Below are 22,233 nucleotides of genomic sequence, written 5' to 3' on the forward strand. Positions count from 1 at the left end.
AGTGTATATAATTGCATTTTATGTGCTTGTGATTTTCTTTTAGTAGGTTTGTGTATTTGCACTTTATGTGCTTGTGATTTCTTGTCCATTATTGGACCTTTAAGTGTTATCACTTGTTATTTGTATTTTCGCTTATTTCCTTACATCATGTAATAGACTCAAATCATTAGTTGCGAGAAGAATGTCATCAACATGTAAAACCAAAATTATGAACTTACTCCCACTATTCTTAATGTAAATGCACTGATCAACAATGTTTTCAGTGAATCCAAAATTCATAATTACCTGATTGGATTTTTTATACCACTGGCGGGAGGCTTGTTTAAGTCCATAAATTGACTTCTTCAATTTGCAAATTAAATGATTCGAGTCATCTATACTGAAACTAGGAGGTTGTTGCATGTATATCTCCTCTTCTAGATCCCTATTTAGGAAATCAATTTTCACATCCATTTGATGTAGCTCTAAATCAAAATGCGCTACGAGGGTCATGATTATCTTCAACGATTCCTTAGTTGAGACAAGAGAAAAAATCTCATTATAATCAATGTCCTCTATTTGTGTGAAACCTTTTGCAACAAGCTTAGCCTTATACCTCTCCACTTGACCTTTAGAGTTTGTTTTGGTCTTAAAGACTCATTTACAACCTATGTCACATGGGTGCGGGTGCAGGTGCGGGGATGCGGCACTTCCAAAAAACTCGGGTGCGGGGGTGCGGTAGGGGCAAAAATGTAAAAAAAAAATATAGTTTAACATTGTCATAATATCATTCATCATGCATGTAGTATATCAACCTAAATATCAAATTATCAATCAAATAAGTAAATGCTCCCACCTCTATTTTCCTCATTTTTTGCTCACGTTGATCATGCAAGCCGAATACCAAATATAGCTTCAATGGAACAAATAAACAGACCCCATAAAGCGAATACCAAATATAGATCAATGGAACAAATAAACATATCCTATAAACCAAATACCAGATATAGTTCTCAATACAACAAATAAACACATTACTATAAGCCGATTACCAAAAATAGCTCAATGGAACAAATAAACAAAGCGATCAAAACTCTAAACAAATTCAACATCCCATAATATAACCAGCAAATCATCACATGCACCCCACATTCATAAAAGAGCTAGGCATAAAGCTTGAATATTAAACAATCAAAGAAAGAACATACGAAAAGAGGAGAAGGAGGGGGGAGGGAAGGGGATGAGTTTTTACTTCATAGTGGCAGGTCCGCAACTGCACTGAACGCAATGGCTAGCAGTAATGGCATAGCTCCCATTCGCGACTATCAATCTAGCGTCGGAAGCGTATCTCGAAAACCCAGAAGTACAAGCTACATTCAATCCCAACCCCAAATTTTTCACCGAGAGAATACACAGAAAGGACTATACTCTCTTAGGAAAAATGAGAAAGAAATCGAGGAAAACGAAATAAGAGCGATTGGAACCTACCAAGGGGACGGCGAGGATGTCTCCGGGGGTGATGGCGGGGGGGAGCCCATGGCATTGATGGCCATGAGGTCAGAGAGGGTGTTGTTGTACCTGGCAGCAATGGTTGCGACGTAGGACAGGTAGACGGTGGGGAGGCCGTTATCGGAGGAGTTGAAGCAGGCACAGGGGAGGGGGATCTTGAGAGGCTGACCGAGGTCGATGAGGGCGGTGGCGGAGATGCCCCTCACTTGTTGAAAACAGAGGGAGCGAGAGGGGAGGCTCGGCCCCTCCCCTGCTGACCCAACAAGAGAGCGAGAGGGTGCAGGGGGGGGCTCGGCCCCTCCCCTGCCGACACAAGAAGAGAGCGAGCGAGGGTACGTACCTGCGAAAGGAGAGGAGGAGCCTGGGAGGTGGAGCTGGGGCATCGGTAGGAGAGAGCTCGAGCTCACGGGGAGAGGAGAAGAGAGATTAGGGGCAAAACAAAATTTTTGCCCTAATCATCCTTTTCATCGGGATTTTTTTTTTAACGCCAAAAAGTGGACAAAAATGACCCTGGGTGCGTTGACCGCATCGAGGGTCGTATTGACCGCACCCGGTGCTGCACCCGCATCACGTCACGTCGATGTGGGTGCGGTACCTATTTTGCTGAGTCCCTGTGACTTAGTTTACAACCAACAGGTCTAACTTCATCAAGTCGAGGTATAAGATCACACACTTGGTTCTTTGTTATAGAGTCAAGTTCTTCCTTCATGGCATTGATCCAATGTGTTGATCTTTCACTTTTAACGGCTTTTGCGAAAGTGAAGGAATCATCATTAATATATATGAAATTATTAGACTCTTACAAATACACCATATAGTCCGGATGAATAGCGGATTTTCTGATCCTTGTAGACCTCCATACAGGTGCTACAGGTGGTTCAAAATGAACTTTTATATCTTGTTGTTGTTGTACATCCTCATCAACAACTTGCTCTATTTGGGATTGATATTTATTGACTGGACTCTCCCTGACATTATCCAAAGGGACAATGACAGAAAAAACTGGGTCTTTATTCTTTGCAGGTATTAAACCTGAATCCTGCATTTTCTTAAATTCGATACTTTGAGATACATCTATCCCAACAAAACTATTTTTAAGAAATCTCGCTTTATCTATTTTCACTATCTATGGTGTATGAGATGGACAATAAAACCTAAAGCCCTTTGATCTTTCTGGATAACTAATGAAAAATCCACTAGTCCTCATAGGATCAAAAGCTTTTATATGTGAGTTATACAGTTTAGCTTCTACTGGACATCTCCATATGTGCATATATTACAAAGAAGGTTTTCTACCGGTCCATAACTCATAAAGAGTCTTTTGAACAACCTTCATAGAAACCTTATTCAAAATATGCACTGTTGTCCTAAGAGCTTCACCCCCACAAGGCGAAGGAAAGGTTTGAGTGATTCAACATCACTCGAACTATTTTTTTAAATGTATAATTTATTCTTTCAGCTACACCATTCTGGTAAGCACTACCAAGCATGATATATTTAGGTACAATGCCTTTCTCTTTTAAAAACTGCGCTAATGGCCCTTTCCTTTTGTCTCATCTTAGTGAAAGGACCATAATATTCGCCACCTCTATCAGACCTGACAACCTTAATAACTTCACCGGTTTGTTTCTCTATTTTTTTTTGAAGTTCTTAAAAACCTAAAAGACTTCTGATTTTTTAAATAATAAGTAGAGGTACATATACTGTGAGTAATTGTCTATGAAGGTGACAAAATATTTTTCACCCGTATGACACGGTGAAAAAATGCTGCAAACATCTGTATGCACTATCTCCAACTTTCTATTGCTACGTTTGGCATCTTTCTTATACGTGTTAGACTGCTTAGCCTTTATGCAGTCAACACATGGCTCTATATCTTTAAAATCAAGGGATCCAAGGATTCCTTCTTTCACAAGTCTTTGAACTCTCTCTTTTGAGATGTGTCATAACCTATGATACCAAAGCAAATATAATTGATTTTCCTCTAGTCCACGTTTATTGATAATCATTGTATTCTCAATGGAATAAGATTTCTGAATTTGAAGGGGTGGCCTTCGCCAGCAAAACCACCGATGCTGGAGCTCCAATGCATACGATGGGCCCATAACCTAATGTTGGCGTATTCATATAAATTGAAACTGGAATACAAAATAAGCATGTACTGGTAGACGCTATGGTCGATGTGACATGCGGGTGCTCGACATTCTCCTCAGCCTATCGATGCCCACGATGAGCCCAGACCTTGAAGTCGATGGTGAGCAGGACACCCAATGACAGTTATGGGCAATAGGCTAGAGGCTATCTTTTATGATTGCTCTCATCATACATTCCAACTCTCCATTTATAATGGAAGGTAGGGTTGGTTACAGAATGTGAGCTCTTCACATTCACGTAACCTCTACCCCCACTAACACCCATTTAGTGCCCACTAACCCACTCATAGTGTCAAAACGGGTCACACTATGGGTTGGACCCAAACCCAAATGTCCAACACGGAATGGCACCACCATTGTTGGGAGGTGTGATTCTGACCATCATTTGGCTAGTCACTAGCCGGATTTTGGTTTGGTGTATGGGGCTCATGGAGGTCTGTTGTAGTATGTTGGTAGTGAGGGTGCGTAACACCAGTTGTTGTTTGGCTTTGTGTAGAGTTGACTTAGAGGAAAAGGCTCGAGGCTTGTCAATTGAACTTTGGACTTGGATTTGGTTTTGGACTTTGAACTTAGATTTGGATTTGAATTTCGCTTTGAACTTGGAGTTGGATTCATATTCAGATTCTGCCAGCCCCGATCTCGGTCTTGGTTTGACTTTGACTAAACTTTTTACTAAACCTTTTTCGACAATTTTATATCCCATAAAACCTCTCAAAAATCTTTTATTTTACCAAGTGTTTGGTGGTTGACCAAGGCAGTCCAAGGTCATTTTCGAACTATCTCAGGAGTGACACCTAACCTTAACGTGCCTGGACACGTTGGAATGTTAGTGGGTGCATGAAGCCCGTTTGGGTGGCTGTGGTCTCTGATTCAAAAGATGAAGATAACCCATCATCATCTCAAGCCACCGAATGATACAATAAACGAAAGAAATCATTGAGTTAAAGTTTGATCCTGAAGATGACTTTTATATATAGACATAAGTTTTTTAAGTGTAGCTTGTATGCTTTCTCCTTAGCATAACATTCTGTAATTAAAAAATGTTATTTTAACTTTTGTAATGCTTTATGAAAATCTTTTAGCTTTTGAATGTATCATTATTTTGTCTTAACCGATTGTATTTATGGTGATTAGATGCGTGATTGCACAACCAAATGTGTGGTTGTTAAATGTTTAATGACATATCTATTTTTAGTTAACCTTATTACATAAATATATTGTATTTTTGTATTATATAATTTTTTTGTTTTTTCAGATTTTTTTAGATTTAAAAAAAATTAGTGAAATTCATGATTTGTTACGATATACATCTTACTTTGGGCCCTATCGATATGGGTCATGATAGGCTACTTACAACCTTGGTTTTAGGCAAACTCCAAAGATGTACCATGGGGGGATGTGTAGTGTCTGTTAGGATTCTGTTTTTCCAAATCCTTATGAATTATTTCTTTCTCTTGGGTGTTTATTACGAAGCCTAGGAAACAAGACGTTAGACCACCTCTAGGAAAAAGGGGAGCATGAAGGCAGAGAGGTTTTGCTAGAGGAGACATGGGTGTAGTTAGATGTCATTACTGCAAAGAATTGGGACATATGAATAACACATTCAATCTTGAAGAAGCAAGCATGAGTCTTGGCAGCTTCGGCATCCTCTAGGGACCATATTGGCTGAACTGATTCCTCCAGTTGGACATGCATTATCCTCATCCATGGCAGCTGCTACTTCTAATGCCAATGGCACTTCCCTACTCTGCTATTGAAGCAGTTTCAACAATTTCTTGCTTAGTCTGTAACACCCACTTCCCAGTCTTCTTCTCCTTCTCATAGTGAACGGATAGGATCCTGATTAGTTAAATACATAGGAAAGTCAGATCCGGATCGGGTCGAAACAGCCAAAAATCATAAAACTTTCGTACTGAATCCATTCCGTTTGCATCCCTACTTGCAGGTATACCTAGTTCTCAGTCAGAGTGGTTGATAGATTCAGGTCCATCATCTCACACTACTGCAAATGAATCTATCTTGACAAATTTGTGGATATATATGTGTGTGTGTGTGTGTGTGTGTGTGTGTGTGAAGAGCAAATCAGGAGATGTACTATAGTTCTTTGGGTGCTAGATCAGAAAGGTTTCACAATTGGGATAAATGAACTCTTGACAATGATGGGGAGTTACTGCTCTCTCCACTCACTATAACACCTTGTCAGGAATCTTTGATCTGTAATGAACAAGGGAGAAGAAGAGAAATTAGAAGAACAGTGTTGCTTCAAAGAGGGTTGTCCAATATTAGTTAGGGCTGGGTGTCCCTTGTGATCCTATTAATTATGCACTTATTGCAAGAACACCTGTATCATTAGGTACATATTACATATGCACATCCTTTTAACTTAAAAGGCTGAAATGACCCTAATATTGCGTGCATTTTCATACTTGTATACGTGTCTATTCTAACATTTCCTAGTCTGGTTCTCATTCTAAGAGTGTTTTCCTTGTGGTATGTAATATCCTGTATAAAAATATTTTTGCTTTTCCTTCTTCTGGGTATTGTTCAAGATTGTATTTGCCTATGTTTCCTGCTCTGATTTATTTTTTGCCAAGCTTTGTTCTATGGTACAAGGACTTTGTTCCGTGATACATAACAAGATATCCTGCAGAGTGGAAACTCTTGAGTTCTGGCTCTTTAAATTTCTTGTAGCAGTTTGATTTTTTCTTCTAGAGATATCTTTATTTTGATTTTCATATAGCAGATTGTCCTGGTTATGGCCGTGGTTCTTCTGTAAAGGTTTCCTTTTTCTTTTATTACTCAAATCTCCTGGGTGTTTTAAATGAGTGTCTTTGATATCAAGGTTTTGCAATCATGTACTTTTGGTCTTTATATATTTTCTTTCTTTTGCTCATGAATTACAGTGAATTGGCATGGGAAACCAAGAGCTTCTTGACTATTTTCAAGGTTATGATGCAAAAACGTCAAGGCATGCCTATGGGCCTCGGGCCATCGTGGGATGAGTGACCTGATTTTTGACAGTTCAGCCATGGGTTATGTTGAGGCAGAACGGCTGCATAAGCATTTTGCTGATGAGTGCAGAGATAGAGATGCTTGGGACTGATGCAAGAGTGGCTTTCTTCATGGTGGGAACCATGTCTTATATGGTTATTTAGCCACAAAACAGGACATTGATTATTTTAATCAACACCATCCAGGTGCATTTAGCCGATTATTGTTTTTGTTGCTTTCTTTTTTGGTATTTTTCTTTGTAAATCTTTTTCTCTAGTTTTTGTGTCTTTGGTTTTGTATTTGGTTTTTGGCATTCTAGTTGTTTCTGACATTGTACCAAGCTTGTCCTAGGTAAATCAAGGTTAAAATTTGAGATGAGATCCTACCAGGAAATGGTTGTCATTCCGATGAAGCAAATGGAGGAAGATAATCAGCAACTTATTTGGTACAAGAACAAGGTTGCAAGGGGACAACAGGAATCAAAGAGTTTGAAAGAGACTGTAACGGTTGTTGGGAAGAAGTTGCGTTCAAAACAAGTGGAAAATAAAAGAGTAAGGGAGATGTCCAAAAAGCAACATGAAGAAAGTAGAAAGGAGGTATATTCCGCTATTATATATTTGGTTTAATTATGTGTTATTCGAGTATATCTTTGTTCTATGTTACATTGTTGTGTCTGTAGTTTTTTTCACAAGAAAAATGTTTGTCTAGTTAGATGCTTGTGTGTTTGATTGACTCCATAGATGGATGCACAAGAGCAATTCTACATGAAACAAATAGAGGCGCTTTATGAGATGATTGGAGCTAAAGAAAGAGAACTCGAGAAACTGCAAGAGAAAATTAGGAATTCTACTCTGGATGACTACCACAACCAGTTGGAGCATAGACAAGTTGCATTATCAAGCTTGGATTCTGGAAATAGTAAACAAGAGTATCAGTTTAGGTAAACTCTATTAAGATTAATGTAATATTGTGATTTAATTACTGAGGTATACTTAACTCCGCCTATGTATAACTGTTTAGTTATACATTGTCGGTCCCAAGCCCGAATAAAGGAGGAGAGTTGCAGTAGGCCAGTGACAGCCAGCATAAAAACTTAGTCACACCCTATATATGAATATGAACCAATATGAGAATTTCGTTGGGGCGTTCCCTATTGAGTGGCGCGATGTACTCTATGTAAGTTTTTCTCTTTTGTTCCTGTATTGAGAAAGAGAAGAGAAAGAGAGAGGGAGAGAAGGAAAGATATCGACTGCGGCTTGTCACGATTTCTGTAAAAGAAATCGTGACCTAAACATGTATTTAACGTTACATTACAATATGGGTCGGGTCTGGTATATCCAGACCCGATAACTAAATACATGGTTTACATACATGGACGGTGACATGGATCGGGTCGGATCCTGCACCTTTTTCACCCTCCCTCAAGTTGATCATGGTTTTGGACCATGAACAACTTGCTTTTAAGCATCCAAAAGCGATCCTTGGTTAACCCTTTGGTAAATATGTCTACAACCTGTCTTTCAGTACTGACAAACTCAGGTTCAATCTCTTTTTCTTCAACCTTCTGCCTCACAAAGTGTTGGTCGATCTCAATGTGTTTGGCATGACTGTGATGTACTGGATTGAATGACATATTGATAGCACTTTGATTGTCACAGAGCAAGGTAGTGTGGGAGATCTTTTCTCCTACTTCAGTTAGAAGATGTCTGATCCATGTGACTTCGGCAGTGGCAGCAGCCATGGATCTATATTCAGCCTCAGTGCTGGATCTAGCTATAGCTTTTTGTTTTCTGCTGCTCCAAGAGACTAGATTTCTTCCAATGAAGACACAATATCCTGATGTGGATCTTCTTTCGTCGGGATCTCCTGCCCAGTCTGTATCACAATATACAGTAATTTCGTGCTTGTTTTGGCCATGGGACTGTGGTAAATATATCAATCCATCCCCAATAGTCCCTTTCAGATATCTAATGATCCTTTTGACCGCTTCCATATGTCCAGTACGTGGCGCATGCATAAATTGAGACACTTGATTGACTGAATGGACAATATCAGGTCTAGTGAATGTGAGGTATTGTAACATTCCTATTATGCTGTGATACTTGGTGGGGTCATCACACAGATCTCCATCGTGAGCGCTAAGTTTTTGATGAAGTACACTCGGAGTTCCTAGAGGTTTGCAGTCTTTCATGCCTGCCTTGCTGAGAACATCTACGGTGTACTTGTGTTGAGTGAGTGTCAATCCATGAGCCTGGTTGTCAACTTCTACACCAAGGAAATAGCGTAGAACTCCAAGGTCTTTCATTTTGAACCTTTGACCTAATAAGTCTTTTATTTTTTGGATGTGGTCCACAGAGTTTCCTCTGATGATAATATCATCGACATAAATTAATAATAGAGTAGTCACAGACTGGCTTTTAAAAATAAATAATGAGTGGTCCAGCATGGAACGTGAAAATCCATGTTTCTGAATCTCTGATGAGAAGCTATCAAACCAAGAGCGAGATGCTTGCTTCAGGCCGTAGATGGCTCTTTTTAACCTGCATACATGGGTTTTACAATTTTGTTCTTGATATCCAGGGGGTTGTTCCATGTATACCTCCTCCTTTAAATCCCCATGTAAGAATGCATTTTTTACATCAAGCTGACTCAACTTCCATCCATGTTCAATAGCCAGGGAAATGATAATTCGAATCGTTCTCATTCTTACAACCGGACTAAAGGTCTCATCATAGTCTTGCCCTGCTTTTTGAGTGAATCCTTTTGCTACAAGCCTTGTTTTATATCGTTCAATGGTTCCATCTGGCTTGTACTTGATTTTGTAGACCCATTTGCATCCGACAACATTTTTGTCAGGTGGTTTGGGAACAACTTCCCATGTTCCACATTCATGCAAGGCTTGCATTTCATCATTCATGGCTTCTACCCATTTCATAGAAGCTGCTGCCTGATAATACATGATGGGCTCTTCATCTTTATTGATGGCAGTTAAAAACAGTTGAAAATCCAAGGATAAGTTGTTATAACTAACCCACCTGTCAATAGGATGCCGTATGCGATTTGATTTTCTGACTGCGAGGGTATTAGAAGGAGTAGGATTGGCGACTGAGGCATGATCTAAAAGGCTTGATGTTGTCGGTTTCTGTCTGGAATAGACAATGCCTTTGTATCTGCCCGGTACCTCCTCGACATTCTGTGACCCCGACGTCCCAGTGTCCTCAAAGACCTCTTCTTCTTGTTGCATGCAATCTGAGGAACATGTTTCATTGGAGCCAGCAAAAAGTTCTGAGCTTAGCCAAGGATAGTAAATTTCAGGTGGCATATTTGTTGTGTCAGCTCTGTGATCAAAATTTTGTTCATCAAAGACAACATTTCTTGAGGTTCTGATACGTTTGTTGGTGGGATCATAACACCTATATCCTTTGTAGTCATCTGCATATCCCACAAATCTGCACTTTTGGGCTTTGTCTTGAAACTTGTTTCTCAGGGACTGATCGATATGCACATAGCAAACACATCCAAAAACACGCAGATCATAATAACTAGGATAAGTTCCAAAAAGACAGTGATAAGGAGACTTATTTTCCAGAATAACTATAGGCAGTCTGTTTATCACATGCACGGCAGAATGGAAAGCTTCTGTCCATAAGTTGATGGGAAGATTGCTGTCATGAAGCATACTCATGGCACTTTCAACAATATGCCTGTGTTTTCGTTCAGCAATTTCATTTTGTTGAGGGGTGTGAGGACAAGACACCCTTCTTCCTATTCTGTTATTTTGAAGAAAAGAAATAAAATCACGGGATGAGAATTCCCCACCTCCATCACATTGGAAAAATTGAATGGACTCAGAAAATTGATTTTTGACAAGGGAAAGAAAATTTTGAAACAAAGAGAAGACTTCCGACTTATTTTTTATGAAATATATCCAAGTGTATCGAGTATAGCTATCAACAAAGATTAGATAGTATTTGCTCCCAGATCCAGAGGCAACTGGGGCGGGTCCCCATACATCAGAACAGATTATCTCAAAAGGTTTTGAAGCTCTCTTATTAATGGAATGAAAAGGCAATACATGACTCTTGCAGGAAAGACAACTGAAACATTTGTGACTGTTCTCATCCCTATTTAGACTTTCTTTTGGAATGAGATTATTAGATACAAGTTTCTCAATGAAATGACCCCCACAATGCCCTAATCGACTATGCCATAAGAATGGCTTATTACATTCAGAAATACTAAAAACATTAGCAGAAGAGGATGAACACGACTCTAATGAAGACTCTGAACTCAGGTGGACAGGGCGGACTTCATGACAAGGAGCTTCTTCAAAGACATACATATTGCCTCGTCTCTTTCCTTCAGCGAATGTTTCCCTCGTGCGAAGGTCCTTGACCTGCACAGAGAAGGGAGTGAATTCAACTGAAGCATTATTATCATCAATAAGTTTGGAAACAGAGACAATATTTTTCTTTAATGTCAGGAGCATGAAAAACGTCAGAAAGAGTAAGAGTGGAATTTGACATGGGAATGACAGTTTTTCCAACATGAGAAACAGGGTGGTGGGATCCATCTCCAGTGACAATCTTACTTTTTCCAAAATAAGGAATGGGATTAAAAATCTTACCTGCATCACCTGTTACATGAGTCGATGCCCCTGAGTCGACAAACCAGGTGCCTTCATCGCTCTGCTTCAATTTCAACTCTGACAAGGCAGATATCAGCAAATCTTTAATCTCTCCACTGCTTGAGAACTCCCTTTTGTTTTCTGTCTGTGGACCCTTTCCTTTATTCTCTGGATTATGCCAACAATTCGCCTTGATATGTCCCTTTTTGTTACAAAGAAAGCAGGTAGGAATGGATCTTGACCCGTGCGCATGAGCTAACATATTTGGAGTAGGAAGCAAACCACGCCCTCCGTGTCCACTTTGCCCTTGTCCTCCTCGTCCGCGTCCTCTACCATAAGTTACCCCTGTGGCGAAAACTTCCTGAGAATTTGTGTGAACGTGAGATTCCTCAGAGAACCCTTTCAGAGTCATCTCATACTGAATTAATTTTGCTCGCAACTCATCAAAGGTAGGAAGGGCAGAAAGACACAATAGGGAAGTGACGATCATGTTGTAGTCGGATCCCAATCCACTCAGAGTCTGTTGTACCATATCGCTGTCACTCACCGCGCATCCTATAACTACAAGTTGGTCTGTGATGGTCTTCATCTTGTTCAGATATTCCATGATGGTCATGGAATCTTTTTTCAACATCTGGAATTCCCTCTTGAGAAAAACCATTCTCGCCTGCGAAACTTGTGAATATGTTTGAACCAATTTTTTCCAAAGTTGTAGAGCAGTACAATTGTCGGGAATAGCAACAAGGACCTCTTGAGACAAGGTGGAAGTTATGTATGCAACCATTGATTGGTCTTTCCTTTCCCAGTTGAGGTACTCAACATTCTTGACATACACAATTGAACTTACTCCTTTGTCGTCTTTTTCTTCTCTCGTAACAAATTCGAGTGGGACGGGAGTGGTTCCATCAAGGTGACCTAAGAGACCTTGACTCCTTATAAAAGGAATGATTTGTCTCTTCCAAATCAAGAAGTTTGAGGTAGTTAACTTTTCAGAAACGAGTTGAGTGAGAAAACTTGAGGAAAGATTGGATGAAGGGGAATGAAGATCCATGAAAAAGGAGTTGTAATAAGAAAGGAAACCTCCTTTTTTTGAGTATTCACAGAGTGCTCAGTCTGCAGTCAGAGAGGTTTGTTGATCGCCTTCTTCCTCTTTTTTTTTTTTGCGTTGAGTAACTCAAAGATAAACGACCAGGAGCTGTCAGAAGTGTCAGAAGAAAAACTGTGTTTTCACCACTCGTAACTCAAATGATACAAGAAAAGTCAAAAGAGGGCAAAGAAATGAACTGTCGCACAGCAGGCTTGACAGTAAAAGAATTTTTTTTTTTTGGAATCCCAGATTATATGTCAACTGGGGTTATGCAGGAAAAGAGATCTGAATAAGAAAGAATATGCACGTGAAGTAGATTCACGTGAAAATCACGACCTTGGATGAACAGCGTTCACGTGAATCCTGCGTGAACAGATTAGGAATTCACGTGAGATGTGAATCCACTAAGAGAAGATTTGAAAAATGGGCAGATTAGGGATTCACGTGAGATGTGAATCCACTAAAGGAAGATTTGGGGAAAAAAATGGAAAACGGTAAAGGAATCGTGGTAGAAAAAGAAGGTGGAGATTGAAATCGTGGAAGATGGAGATTGAAATCGTGAAGAAAAAAAAACTGAAGAGAATGAAGGAATCGTGAAAAAAAACTGAAGGAAATGAAGGAAGGAATAGACCTCAAACCTTGATTTGCCGCACCTTTGGAATCCACTTCAACCCTTAGCTGGATCTTCGCTCTGATACCATATAAGTTTTTCTCTTTTGTTCCTGTATTGAGAAAGAGAAGAGAAAGAGAGAGGGAGAGAAGGAAAGATATCGACTGCGGCTTGTCACGATTTCTGTAAAAGAAATCATGACCTAAACATGTATTTAATGTTACATTACAATATGGGTCGGGTCTGGTATATCCAGACCCGATAACTAAATACATGGTTTACATACATGGACGGTGACATGGATCGGGTCGGATCCTGCACCTTTTTCACTCTATAGGCCCGGAGGCAGTGATAAATAGGCAAGGGTTGTTAGGTCGTCGCTCAGAAGCGACGCGTCACACCGGCGCCCATGTGTGGTGTCAAATAGGCAAGGGTTCCCTCACTTTGTTGGACGGGTGGGGGTAAAGAAGATAGTTCAAGACCATAAAATTAGGTTAGCCACTTGGAACATAGGGTCTTTAACTGGTAAGTTGGTAGAGTTAGTAGATGTTATGTGTAGGAGAAAGATGGATATTTTATGTCTACAAGAGACCAAATGGGTAGGTGAGAAAGCAAAAGTGATAGAACCTTGGGGATATAAGATTTGGTATACAGGATTTATAGATAATGTAGTTGAGGTTCGTAGGAAGGGTGATAGGATTTTACTTATTAAATTGGTATTAGGTACAGATATTATTAATATTATTAGTGTTTATGCACCTCAAGTAAGTTTAGATGTTTTCATTAAGCGTCAATTTTGGGAAGATTTAGATAGAGTAGTATAAGGGATATCTTATGGAGAAAAGCTTTTCATCGACGGTGACCTTAATGGACATGTAGGCATTAGTAGGGATGGATTTGAGAGTATCCATGGAGGCTATGGTATAGGAGAAAGAAACGAAAGTGGAGAAAGGATTTTAGATTTTGGTTTGTCCTATAATATGATCTTAGCAAACACTTGGTTTAGGAAGAGGGGGTCTCACCTATTAACATTTAAAAGTGGGGTTAATACGAGTCAGATAGATTTTTTCCTACTTAAAAAGAGAGATGGGGGTTGTTGCATCGATTGTAAGGTTATACCGGGAGAAAGTGTAGCTACACAACATAAAGTCTTAATTTTAAATCTTAGAATTAGAAAATGATGCAAAAGGGATAAACATAGGATAAATCCTAGAATTAAGTGGTGGACACTGAAAGGAACTAAACAAGAAATGTTTGTAGAGAAGGTAGTTAAGGAAGTTGATTGGTGTCTCGAGGAGGATTCATAATCAATGTGGAATAAGATAGCGGGTGGCATGAGAAAGGTGGCTAAGGAGGTATTGGGTGAGTCTAAAGGCGGTGCACCGCTAGGTAAGGATACATCATGGTGGAACGAGGATGTCAAATTAGCTATTAAGGTTAAAAGAGAGTGTTATAGAAATCTAAGTAAGAGTCGTGATAATGAGAATTTGGAGAAGTATATGATAGCAAAGAAGGAAGCTAAAAAAATAGTTCGAAACGCGAGGGATAAGGTATATAAAGAGGTTTATAACAGGTTGGATACCAAAGAGGGCAAGAAGGATATTTATAGGCTTGCAAAGATGAGAGATAGGAAATCGAGGGATCTAGGTATGGTTAGATATATCAAAGATGAAACGCAAAAGGTTTTAGTCAAAGATGAAGAGATTAAGGAGAGATGAAAAGATTATTTTGATAAGCTATTTAATGGAAGTCATGCTCAGGATCTTGGAGACTTCTCCATTCCTTTTCATAAGATGAATCGTGACTTCATACGCAAGATTTAAAAGAAAGAAATTGCAGAGGCTTTGAAGAAAATGAAATCAAGAAGGGCAGTTGGCCCAGATGGTATACCTATCGAGGCTTGGAAATGCTTGGGTGAGAAAGGTTTAGAATGGTTGACAAATCTTTTTAACAAGATTTGGCGAACAAATAAGATGTCTAATGAGTGGAGGAAGAGTACTATGGTGCCTCTATATAAGAATAAGGGTGATATACAAGATTGCACAAACTATCGTGGTATAAAACTCATGAGTCATACTATGAAACTTTGGGAGAGGGTGATTGAGTATAGGTTGAGGAAGGTTGTCATGATATTGGAGAATCAATTTCGTTTTATGCCTGAAAGATCAACTATGGAAGCTATACATCTTCTTAGACAACTTATTGAGAGATATAGAGTGAGGAACAAAGATTTGCATATGGTTTTTATTGATTTGGAGAAGGCATAGGATAAAGTACCTAGGGATATTCTCTGGTGGACAATGTTGAAGAAAGGTGTTTCTCTCAAGTACATTAGTATAATTAAAGATATGTAAGGAGTAGTAACCAATGTCCGCACTTGTAGAGGGGTGACAACCAATTTTCCTATAACGGTTGGGTTACATCAAGGATCTGCATCAAGCCCTTTCCTATTTGTTATAGTGATGGATGAGCTTACGAGATCAATTCAAGAAAATGTGTCGTAGTGTATATTGTTTGCTGATGATATTGTTTTGATTGATGAGTCTAGAGCTGGGGTTAATGCTAAGTTAGAATTATGGAGAGAGACATTGGAAGCAAGAGGTTTTAAGTTGAGTAAGAGTAAGACAGAATATATTGCATGCCAGTTTAGTAAGCAACGAAGTAGTGATGGGAGTGTAGTGAAGCTTGGTGAGCAAGAAATACCGGTGGATGACTGTTTCAAATATTTGGGATCTATCATTCGGAGAAATTGATGAAAATGTAAATCATAGGATAAAGGTTGGGTGGATGAAATGGAAAAGTGCAACTGGAGTGTTGTGCGATCGTAGAATGCCATTGCGGTTGAAGGGAAAGTTTTATAGGACGACAATTAGGCCCGCTTTACTATATGGTACAGAATGTTGGGCTGCCAAGAGACATCATATTCAAAAAATGAGTGTAGCTGAGATGCGTATGCTTAGATGGATGTGTGGAAATGCAATAAAAGATAAGATTCGAAACGAGGAGATACGTAAGAAGGTAGGCGTTGCATCCATTGAAAATAAGATGAGAGAGAATCGTTTACTGTGGTTTAGACATATTCGGCGAAGGCCTAATGATGCTCCAGTTAGAAGGATGTGGAAATGGAAAAATATATTAGTTAAAAGAGGTTGGGGTAGGCCTAAGAAGACTTGGATGGAGATGATAGGAAAGGATATGAATGCTTTAAACCTCACCGAGGACATGACATTGGATAGAAATGATTGGAGGAGAAGGATTCATGTGGAAGACCCAGAATGATTTTCTTTTTTGGTTCATATCGCCGACCCCAATTGTTTTGGGATGAAGGCGTAGTTGTTGTTTGTTTTGTTGTTAATTACTGAGGTATACTTAGGTATACTTATCTGTGTTTTCTTTGAATCCTTTTTTATTTCTAGGTATACCTATTAAGTATTTAGTACTTAGATTGAGTATACTTTAATATATACTTATAGGGTTAGAATTGGTATTTTATTGTCTTAAAGCTGGGTGATGCAAAGGCAGATAGAAGCCTGCTGGATTGGCCTAGGTGGTTCTGCAGATAAACAAAATGATTGCACGGTTTCGTTTTAAGGAACTACCAGTAGGGAACTAAAGCAGACTTGACGAGAGCAGTGAATAGGGATTGAAAGATTGTGTATCTTTGCACAAGAATGAATGGGATAATAGGATTCAGAAACCCAACCCTTTGTATGGGGACACAGCCTAATGAAGATGTCTTGCCTGATGAATTTATTGGCATTGTTTTTCTATGAACGATGTCGATACAAAGTTTCTCATTTCATAAAAGGTTGATTGAAGTGCATCCTTAGGTATCTTTTGAGACTTTTTCTTGTCTTGCTTCGAACATTGCTTCCAATTGATATTATCAGGCTGGTTTTCAATTTCACATGCTACAACATATAAGAGGACCTCCTTGGTACTCTTTCTATTCTCCTCTAGGGTATGTTAGTGAACTATCCTTGTCTTTTTTTCCGTAAAGGACAAGTACATGGACCATGAAGCAAGCTCGTATCATCAACTTACCATCAGATGAGCACCATCTATTTTTGTCTTTCTTGGCACAAATATTGTCAAGTAGGATGACTTAAGAGGCTTGCCTAGTGCAATTGGGATCGTTGCAATGATTGTCATCCGTCTCTGTGGATTCTTGTCAGTGTGGTAAAGTGTTGTTGCCTTGTTGGTTTTCTCTAGGCCCTGGCTTATGGCCTAGGGATACCACGTTGCAATTTGTCAGACAGAAGAGTTGCATAAAGTTGTGTTTTATATCAGTTAATGTTTCTAAACTAGAAATCTGCTAGATTGGTAGCAGGATACGTTCTTTCTGCTCATTTAATTTTTTGTGCATTTGTTTACCAGGGATGAAGAAATTTCTAAGGTGGAACACATTCTTATGGCTCAGTCAAAATGGGTAGAGGAGTATGAGCTGGAGAGGCAGAAATTGATTAAGAAGCATGATGAAATGAGGACTGAGTTCAAGCGCAAGCAGTTCGAGCAAGAAGTTGAATTGGAGAAGAAGTTCAAGGCTGCCATGACCCGGTTGCTAGACGACGAGTACATGGCACGGCACGTGAATCATCTGCCAAAAATGCCTGACTACAATTCCTAACTCTTGTTTGGAAATCTAAATCTTTCCTCTACCTGTGAACATGTGATTGAAAATTGGGCTTTTCTGTTGGTTGAACAAGAATTCAGTTCTTCTCTTAGATCAACAAAAATCTTGATGCAAGGTTACTAGGAGAAGATTGATATCATAATATGGGCTCAAGGCATTTTTTTCAGTTGACTAGCCCAACATTAAAGATTTTATATTTATAATGTTTGCTTTGGTGAAGTTTACACATCTTGGTATGAGTAAACTAGGTAGAGAATTTTGATGGAATCTCTAGAAAGTGGCTCTTAAATTGGCATTGGACGTATCATTTGTGAATCAGACTAGATGGAATAAATCTTCGCACTTTGTCTGCCTTGGCTCTTGGGCTTGTCTGACAATTTCAAACTGTGGCTGGGTGAGATGCATTACATCAGAACTTTGTCCGAACTCAATGAGAGTTTCAGATAAACCACATTGGGGCCAATTGGTTTACATTTCCCCCTTTTATAATAAAATACACCAGTGTCTCTCGGTGGGTGACTTGCCCAGCTTCCTGCTGTACATTGGTGGAATTTGGGTCTGAGCTGATATTTTGTGCTTGCACTGAATAGTTTTGTTTCTTCCAGCTCCTTTGGGTTGAGATTTCTTGTTATTTGCAGGTTCAGGAAAATCTGAAGTAGATTGTGTGCATCTTGTTGATCTGGCCCAGGTGATTGAATTTCACTCGGTTTTTAACAGTTGGTGTTCGTTGGCTGTAACTAAACATGATATCTTGAATGTGGATGGATGATTCTTGGTTGGTGCTTTTCCTGTATTTTGTTAAACTCTGATGGGTTTTGGTTCAATATGCTGGTGTTATTTGTAGGGATCACTTTTCATGAAGTGACATTGACATGTTTCTGATGAGTAGCTGTTGGGAAACACTGGTTGTGGGGGAGACCATATGAAAACCTCCACCTATCAGTTTGTTAAAAACTTGTGTACAGCTCCAAACAATGGTGGAGTATTGGGGTTTACCATACGTGATCACATAGGTCGTAATATTTTCATCAGTTGGACTTTTGCTGTCCAAAAATGACCATTAAAATAGTCTATTGATCTTTTAATCTGCGAAAGTCCTGCACATAGATCGGATTTTGGCATTTTAAAAATTCAGATCTTCTCTAAATCACATCTACGAGGTCAGATTGATCAACTCAACAGTATCATGGGGCTCCGCTTGTCTGGTAGGAGCAGCTAGTGCACGTCACCTTGTGTTGGGACGTTGCTGGTTCAAAACCCAATGGTATAGTTGTGTAACCCCAGCTCTCCTTTCAAAAGAAAATTGTACTTAAAAATTATTCCTCAAATTTTGTATAATTTGTTGAATGCCTTATGGACGTACCTGTCACGATGTTTTTATCTTGACTTTCACAATTTTCTCATGTCAGCTAACCATCAACCATCGCCATCCATCTTTTTGTTGGTAGACAAGGACTGGGTCCAGTTCCCTTTTCTTTTCTTTTTTCTTTCTTTTTTTTCTTTTTTTTGAAAGGCAAGCTGGGGTTAGGCGGACCCCTACCAGAACAACAGGCGCCCCATGTGGCAGAGGGATTCGATTCTGGACCCTGGATCCTGGACCCTGGGCCTTCAGCTTGACACAGGACCCCACTTACCACATGGGATACCACCCTTTTTCTTTTGTTTGTTTACTTTTGATATACATGGAATTTGAATCCTGTTCCACTTAATTCTTGATAATTACATTCCCTAGTGAAAGCAAGTTCAATTCCAAAAAATTGAATTATTTCATTATTTAAAATAAAGCAATGGCAGCACAACCCTTCCTCTTGAGGATGCAAATGGTTAGAGTTTTGAGCTGAATTGCACTACATCTGACCCATACTATTGGATCTGGATAACATATATCCCAAGTTCAGATTGTTCTGAAATAAATATAGTTGGATCTGTTTATATCTGTGTCCAAATCAAATGAACAAATATTATCTGATTCTTGACATTTTTATCTGTTTCACTTGAGAAACAATAGGTTTCTACCTGTTTTCAGCATATTCAGCACTACAAGGCAGTACTTTTCGACTGAATCTAAACCTTTATGTGAGATTCAAATCAGATCTAGAACTGGAACCAGACTTAAACCTGCCCAGACCAAGACTACATGTGAGCTAAACCTAAATCTTCTTACTAGTTTAGCCCACCTTTAGCTTTCCCCAAACCCTTACACTTTCTGGAGGGGAACACACTTCAATTTATAGTTGACTTTTAATGGTTAATTTATGAGATAAACCCTACTTAAGGATTGAACTTACAGATTAAAATCCTACTTACAAAGTCGAAACCCGACATAGAGTTTTACCTGCTTGCCCTTCCAATTTTTAGTTTTTCAAGTGGGATTCACACACTCGTGCTTCCTACTTTCTAGTAGAGCTACCAATGTTATCCTACAATTTCAGACTTTATTGGAGCATACTACTTCCCTCAATTTTGGTTTTAGTTGAGCAAAGTACTCTTATTTTCCACTAAAACAATAAGACATGAGGGGCTCAACACTCGAGATTCAAAGAACTACGGCACCTAAGTACGCTTATAAATCAATTAACTATCAAAGAAGATCCTCACCCTTCATCAGCCACGATCATGGATGCATATTAAAGCAAAGCACGTTAATTGCCACATGACACTAGAGGAACTTTTCATGTGGTAAGCTTCTGTACGCAGAGGTTACTTCCTCATAGAATATTCTATAAATACCAAGTGTATAATCATAATGGGAAAGAAGAGAAAAAGAAATTAGGCTTGTGACATATTGAGGTAAGAAAGACTGGAATAGGAGTTCAAAGAATTCAGAAGCTCTAAGTTTTGCTCATTCTGTTCTTCATTCTGCCATTATAAATTGCAAATTCTCAGAGAATCAAAGGTCTTTTTTTTAGAGAGAGTTCTCTCTTGCTTCCCATCGTAAGTGTTATAAGCTCAAAAAATAAATACTCTCTCTTTCTAATAACCTCGATCTTTCTAATCCATCTATGCAAGGTTTCCAAGATTTTGTTCAGGCATCACCTTTATCCTTATCTTTTCATCGTGGAGCATTTCTCATGGTCGAATAGGCAAATACACCCGTGTTGCAGGGTATTAGACAGGGTCTTTGTCACTCCAAATTTGATGGATTTCATTCTCGATGTTAGGTGTGTTTTGCTAGCTCCATCTATCTCGGATCATGGTCAGGTCATCACTCTTTGAGGGGATAGTTTTAAATCAATCAGAAGTTTTGTGTTTGAAGAATGATGGCTCCAGGAGTTAGATTTTCACACGGTTATTACTGAATCATGGGACAAGCCTTCTAATGAGCATTGGGCGGCTATCCGGTGTCACAAGAAGTTGTCTTGTTTAGCTAAGGATATCAAGGCTTGGCTTCATAGTCAAAATATGGTTAAATTTCAGAAAATGGCTGCATGGGAGCAACAGATTTTGGTGTTGTATCAGACAATGTCTTCCCGTGAATTTCTCTTTGATTTGCAACTTCAGAGTTTGCAGGCCAGATCCATTGAGTTATCAATGCTATTGAAAAACTAGAAAGTCAACAAGGAAATTCAATGAAAACAGAGGGCTAGGGTGAAATGGCTTGCGACAGGAGATAGAAATACTAAAATTTTAAATTTATATGCTTCTCATCGTCATAGGAGGAAAGTTGTTTCTTCAATCACCATTGGGAGAGTTCAATATTTTAATCAACACGTTAATTCAACAGTCACTCAATATTTTAAGGATTTATATTCTATTTTGTTAACAGCGAAGGGCATCATTGATCAAGCTTTTGTTGGGACAATTCAACAAGAGCAAGCCAGAATTATGCAAAGGAAGTTCTCTGAAGAAGAAATTTATAGGGCCATCAAAGATTTGTCAGAGTGGAAAGCACCAGGAGCAGATGGGCTTCATATGGATTTTTTTAGAATATTTTGGGACTGTGTCAAGACTGATGTGGTTAACATGTATGATGAGTTTTATCGTAACTTCAGACTACCTAAACAAACTCACTTGGCTATTATATTGTTAATTCTGAAAGATGATGTAGCTATAGATATCTCAAGGTTTCACCCGATTTTTGTTATGAGTGTTGTCTATCGTATGATTGCCAAAGTTTTGGCTAATGAAAATAGTGGCACACCAGATTTTTTCAAACTCTTAGTTTACATTTATCCACAATAAGAGGGTTCAACAATCTTTCATTATGGCATCAGAAGTCAGCGGTCAGGCATATTTTGTTCTAAAATTAGATTTTCATAAAGCCTATGATTATGTGCTTTGGTCCTTCTTATTTCAAATATTGTCAAATTTTGGTATTGGTCATCATTTTTCTATGTGGGTGAGGGAATTGGTTTCAAATGCTCAAGCCATGATAAATATTAATGGTGTAAGAGGAGACCAGATCAAGTTGGAGCGTGGATTACAGTAAGGTTGCCCACTCTTGCCATTGGTGTTCAATGGAGTTGCAAAAGGACTAGTGGTGTTGCTTAAGCGGGCAACGGCAAAGCAATTAATAGATCCTTTAGATGTTCCAAAATTCCGAGAACATGTTCTTATTTATGTTGATGATATGATTATTTTTGGTCGAGCAAATGTACAACCGATGCTTAGATTCAAACTAATCCTTCAATTCTTTCTCTCTCT

General features: G+C 39.0%; 1 pseudogene; it reads left to right on the plus strand.

The window, feature by feature from the left end:
• The window catches only part of LOC149838126 (protein SUPPRESSOR OF GENE SILENCING 3 homolog), a 46,262-nt pseudogene extending 28,679 nt beyond the window's left edge, over positions 1 to 17,583 (plus strand).
• Positions 17,584 to 22,233: the final 4,650 nt, after the last annotated feature.

The sequence above is a fragment of the Nuphar pumila genome, chromosome 5 (genome assembly GCF_984573655.1).
Source record: "Nuphar pumila chromosome 5, dmNupPumi1.hap1.1, whole genome shotgun sequence".
NCBI lineage: Eukaryota > Viridiplantae > Streptophyta > Magnoliopsida > Nymphaeales > Nymphaeaceae > Nuphar > Nuphar pumila.